The 6,326-nt window shown below is 35.4% G+C and overlaps 1 pseudogene; it reads left to right on the top strand.

The window, feature by feature from the left end:
• Nucleotides 1-4,133: 4,133 nt before the first annotated feature.
• LOC149561012 (protein ELC-like pseudogene) lies at nt 4,134-5,994 on the top strand (annotated as a pseudogene).
• The last annotated feature ends 332 nt before the right edge of the window (nt 5,995-6,326 follow it).

Genomic DNA, 6,326 nt, shown 5'->3' with positions numbered 1-6,326 from the left:
AGCAAATTATGTGACTTAGGGCATAGACAACCCAAATCCAAGCCACCAATTTGAATATGCACCAACAATGAAAGATCAATGGAAAAAGACAACCCATAGCCAAGCTATAAATGCAACCTGTAAGTATAAACCTCTTACAACACTGCACAACTTGTAGACCCAACAAGTCATCATGCATATCCAAACCAAACATTGATAACCATATCATCATGAGACAACTCTGAAATATGAACTGAGTTACAATGACATAAAGTCTTAAATCTCCAAACATACAATGTCATAAGCTCACAATGTTACCATAGTCAATATATATCATAAACCATTTAGATCAATATATCTATAAATAAATCATGCCAAACTTGCACCAAATTTGAACCAATGTGTAGAGCTCTCCAAGAGCTTTTTGTTGACTACTCGAAGTCCAAAATTTGATTCCGTATGCCCAAGTTATGCTCTAATTTGTGCCCAAAATAAATAACATCTGACTTTCAGGCTCTTAAAACTTGACAACATGTCAAAATCATAGAACCAAACCTACACCAAGTTGTAGTGCTCTAAATTATCTTTCTAATGCCTATAAGAAGTCCAAAATCCAGTATCCTAACATAAAGTTATGACCGTTTTACTAAGACAGTGTTTTTACCATTTTCACTGCAAATTTTTTTTTTTGTGACAAACATTTCGACGGGATTAAATTTGACATCCATCATAGGCTAAAACTAAAAAACTCTTTCATTTTCTCTGAACATGACCAAACTAGGGCATATTATATATCAAAATTTATGGAAATGTTGATCCAGATCCAATGGCGAGGTTTTTTTTTAACCTAGGAGGTCATTTTTGTAAGCTACCCCCTAAAACCCTCATTTAAATGAAACATCCAAAAAACTCTTTTGACCAACAATTTTACATGCCCAAAATCTACCAATATCCCATCATAACAGCAAGCCCAAAACCCTCAGATCTACAATAAACAACCTACAAAATCCATATATCTTGCCTTTGCTTTTATCCTCTCATGCATTCCTATGGATTCAATCCAGGGTTACAATAATAAAATCATAGCTCTGATACCACTTGTAAGGAAACTTGCAATAAATAATATAACTGTTTCCACATAACCCATAATAGATCTGAAATAAATATGTAATTAAAATCCACATGCAAGAGAATAGACAACATACCCACAAAAATTGTGACACAAGATAAACCTTGGGAAACCCTCATTGAGGGAAAAACACAGCCTCCAAAAGCATCCATCATTATGTATTATTCAGCAAAAACACCATTGAAATACAACTATGGAAGCCTTCAAAGCCATACCACAATTGAGCAATCTATGTGAACACGCATGAATCCACACATCCCATACCATGCTTCCAACCTTCACAAATGCTCTCTTGGCTAACTTGTCAAACCTTGTCCCGCTCGACTCTTTCTCTTTTTTGCCTCTTGTCTTGTCTCTACAACAACTACCCTTGTGGCTGCTTATATAGTAGCAAGTCCCACAAAACCAAGTGGTATTACATAAACCATGTTCTAAAACCATATGCTACCTAACCCACTGACCCCACATTTAATATTGGAAATTTAATTCTTTTCCCCAATATTAAATAATTACATGAAATATTACTACAATGTTATAATACAACTCATCAAATATATCCCATGAGAATCTTTACATGTTGCATGTCCATCTAGGTGTAACATTAAATAATAAAATAAAATAATACAATATAACAATATTATGCAATGTGTGCAACACCCATTATCTCAACACTATCCACAAAGATGTATAAATGCTTGTATATAGATGTATGATATAGAATGATAATATAGGATGTAGGATATCTCCATAAATGCAATAAATCTACAAGTGCCAAATCATAGAACCATGGATGTAGGTATGCTCTTGATTACTTGAATGGTTAAATGCTTGACTACTTGTGCAAGGTTGTTGAATATGGATCTCCTCCCTTGATGACCAACTCCAATAAAGAAAGAAGCTAGATCTTGAGGACATGCATGAATGATGACATGAAAATGAGGATCTTTAATGAGTCCATGCTTTCTAGAAACAAACTCCTTGAATGCCCTTTGAAAGCTTACTTACAAATGATGTCTTGATGCATGTATTAAATTTTTTTTTTTTTTCAAATTGATAGCATGGGTGGACTTTGTGCACTTGAATAATGTATGACCAAATGAAGGGAACAATCCTCTTTTTATAATGATTTCAAAATCAAAATAGAAAGGGCCGACTGTACTAGGTGGGAAAATACATTGAAAACCTTGAGATGGGCTCTGAGATTTTGGGTTGAGGTCAACCTTAGCCTCAACCAAGGAGATTTTTGCATTGGACTATTCTATGAGACCTTGGGGATGGAGAAAAATCGGTCAAAAATGGACATAAAGTCAAGGAAAAAGTGCAGTTCAAACATAAATGCATCCATGTTCTAGGAGATAGCCATAATGGAAGGCTAAAAGGTCTTACAAAGTAAGTGCACAATTTTTAACACGATACACCAATGATTTTCCTTGAAAAATATTACCAAGCTTTTTCCAGAGTATAGCAACAATCTTCCTCTAATAGTCATTCAAGGGCATTGAATTAACCAAACAAGGTCTTATGAAACCCTTGGATTTTCAATCCATTGTGTCCCATACATCTTGTGTAGTAGTTTTGGGTTTCTTCAAAGGAACTTCAACTCATAGATCTCTATCTACAAGCATGTCCTCCAAATTGAGTTTCCACAACTCATGATTTATGCTTTCCACAACTCACGATTTATGCCAATAAAGTTTTCCATCTCTATTTTTCTAAATGTGCTTTCCTTATCAAACCTTCAACAAGGTTATGAAATCTTCTTTTGCAACACTCCTAAAAAAAGATACAAATAAAAAGCACTCCAACCCAATAATAATGACAAAATTGGTTAGGCTTTGGCACTGATTGAAAGGAAGAAAAAGTGTAGAATAACACTTCCAAGTGCTAAATCTAATAGAAAAGATGATGCAAACATTTCTTACAAACCCTTAAACTATTGCAAATTAGATAAATACATGCAAAAATCATATTTAAACAAAAAAACTCACAACATTGGATATGCATGAAAAAATCTTTTCAAAGAAAAAACCCACTCCAAAAGCAAGATTCTATTGTATTATCAACCAATATTTACAATACAATCCTTAAAGCCGATGCTCTTTTAGAGTAAATACACCAACAAAGAATTCTAGATACAATATGACACATATAAGCTTCTTTAAAGTTATCCAACTTATTATATTTAAAATACACTAAGAACCACATATTTATAGAGCTGAACACAAGCAAAAAGTGTCCATGGCTTCAACAACCACCTTCAACACAAAAAATATAGGTGGTGTCAACTTGTTAATTCCATAACACGTTGCATATACTAACTTTCAATGTAACAACCCGCAACTCTTCCATAATGATCACCTTACCACATGCAACACCTACCTCACACCACTAAATAAAAGTGATTTCCATCTTATGTATCAACTACCAAAAAAAAAAAAAAAACTCATCATAATTCTTCCACCAAACTAGAAAACATTAGTCATAATGAAAAATTATCGTAGTTTTAACATAGCAACCTATCACACTAGCTCCCTAATTTTAGAACGAATGCAAAATAAAATAATTAATTAAATAATCATATTTAATGTGAGTGAGACACCTCACTCCCAACATGTTGTTGACATTGCATAAATAAGAAAAGATTTATACATATAGAAATCATTCTTTTACACAAAGATATGCATTTGTTTGGTGGATGTCACGTTTGATAATAACTTACGAGATAAAAATCAATATTAAACACTTAAAAATGCTATAGCGATGGAACAACTCTGTCAAAGACTTTTCTACGAACCCTCAAAACAATTTAATCAGATAACGTGCACTTTAGTTTAAAACCAAAAAATCCCAATAAGAAAGAGATTTTTGAAAAAAAATCAATAAACAAAAACATGAAAAAGAACTTTTTGGCCTTAAGCGTTTACTAGGATAAAAGCACGCGATATGAGTTTGACTTACTGATATACATTGTATCACAGATTGCATGACATAGCTGATGACCGGAAACGAAATCGCATCGGAGCTCAACCTTACCTTCCACTTCTTTTCTTGCACATATTAACTTTGAATATGTTTAAATCTTCATCTGCCAAATCTATAAACAATATATTTCCACCCTACCTCTTAACTGACATAAGATAGCTTGATGCGAAAGTATTTGTCTGTGCATTCGATACAGGAAATCTTGCGTCTATAAAATCCTATTTTCTTGAATCGTGAAAGACCCAGTTCAGCTAAATGATATGCTAATGAAATCCACCGCCACTTCTTCACCAGCAGCGGGGCACAATGCCCAAATCCTCAATACCATGCTCTCCAAAAGAGGTTCATCTGCATTGCTCTATGAAGAGGACCTTCATTGTCACATCAGGCAGCACTTGCTCTCTCTCATGCAAGCTTTCCCAAGCCTGAGAGTACACAATGAAATGTTTACTTACAATGATGGAAGAACAGCTCGTCTCTTGAAGGCGGAAGGCACTATACCAATGGTCTACAAACAGGTGACGTACCATATCCCTGTCAGAATTTGGCTTTTGGAGCACTATTCTAAACTCCCACCTCTCGTATATGTGACACCCACAAGGGACATGCAAATAAAAAGGGGGCATACCCTTGTAAACCCATCGGGCTTAGTATCATGCCCTTATTTGGAAGCTTGGGTGTTTCCCAGCTCCAATTTAGTAGAAATGGTGCATAACCTATGCTTCCTCTTTGGTAAAAGCCCACCTATGTATCTTACCACGCAGAGTGTCGCACAAAACCAGAAAAACCATGTTGGTGATCATAGAGCTCTTGTGTCACACAGTCACCAGAAGCTCTTAGCCCCCGACCAAAGGGGTAAAGGATTTTTTCGTAAGGCTCGGGATGACAAATTTCAGCAAACCGAACTTATGAATAAGCTGGTAGAGTCTATCCACAATGACATGGCTGAGTTAACCAAAACCATGGAGATGGAGATGGAAGGGCTTTTTAGTATACAGGGTGTATTGAAACAGAGAGGAGAGCAGGTGGAAAAAGGTTTAGGAGAGTTGCAGAAGGAGAAGGAGGATCTTGAGGAGCAGGTGCAATCCATACTCGCCTGTAGTGATGATCTTGAAACATGGCTACAGAAGAAAGAGAGAAAAGAATCCAATTTTAGCATTGATCATGTTTTCCAGCCTTGTGATGTTTTGTCCAAGCAAATGCTTGAGAGCACATCAGCTGATTTGGCTATTGAGGATGTCTTGTATTCTTTGGATAAGGCTGTACAGGATGGAGCAATTCCTGTTAAGGCTTATCTAAAGAATGTGAGGACATTGTCCAGAGATCAATTCTTCCACCGTGCAATGTCTATTGAAGTGAGCGCAGCACAATTGAAAGTTCAGGTTGCTAACGTCGCAGATTGAAACTCTTATTTGCCTTCACCCTTAATATAGTGTTGTTATATGCACGCTTACTAAAGTATTATGTATTGGGGAAAATTTGATGGTGATATGGGGCAGATGTACATCTAGAATCAGTCACTACTACATAGTTGTTATCTCTGTGCTGTTCAAATATAAATATTGTGTTGTTCATTTATATGCATATGTCGATTACTCATGCAATTGGTACTGGTGAGAAAGATAGGTGTCGGTTGTGGATTGGATGATAAATTATTATCATCAAAAGCTCCAGTGAATATCAAAGCCGCATAGTTTGCTGTTGGGAACTATTCGGCAAGCCAATGAGTAAAAGTTACACGACCAGTGATGGCCAGTCTCTGTATATATAGTACATAATCCAGACGTAGTTTGTAATGGAGGGTACTTCTAATGGGTTTGTTTCAGTCCTATTGCTCCTTTTTCATGTCAAATAGTATTGATTTTGAATGTAATTGTAAATAAAATTTTCTTATTTGGGTTGCATTTGGGCTTATGGGAGTTGCAGTTTTGAAATGAGTCATTTTTGTAAAAATCTGTAAATGTGAGAATGAAGAAGCACTTAGATAATGGAAACGTAGTTTCTGTTCTATTTCATTTTTCACAAAGAGATAAGGTTTACATTCCTTTTCTTTTACTCTGATTCCTATTTTGTATTGTAATATATATTATGGGTTTTACAAGATCACAATTTTATTCTTTTCGTATGCATCTTTTCACTCCGTAGAGTTACGGAGAGTTAGCAAGGATGGCCCCTCTTTACATAAATATAGATTATATGTATCCAAATTTGTTTGCCTATGCTTTGTTTCTTATGG

Source organism: Cupressus sempervirens, chromosome 4 (assembly GCF_028749045.1).
Source record: "Cupressus sempervirens isolate cs-2001-9-10 chromosome 4, ASM2874904v1, whole genome shotgun sequence".
Taxonomy (NCBI): domain Eukaryota; kingdom Viridiplantae; phylum Streptophyta; class Pinopsida; order Cupressales; family Cupressaceae; genus Cupressus; species Cupressus sempervirens.
This window is presented reverse-complemented; position numbering and strand designations above follow the sequence as displayed.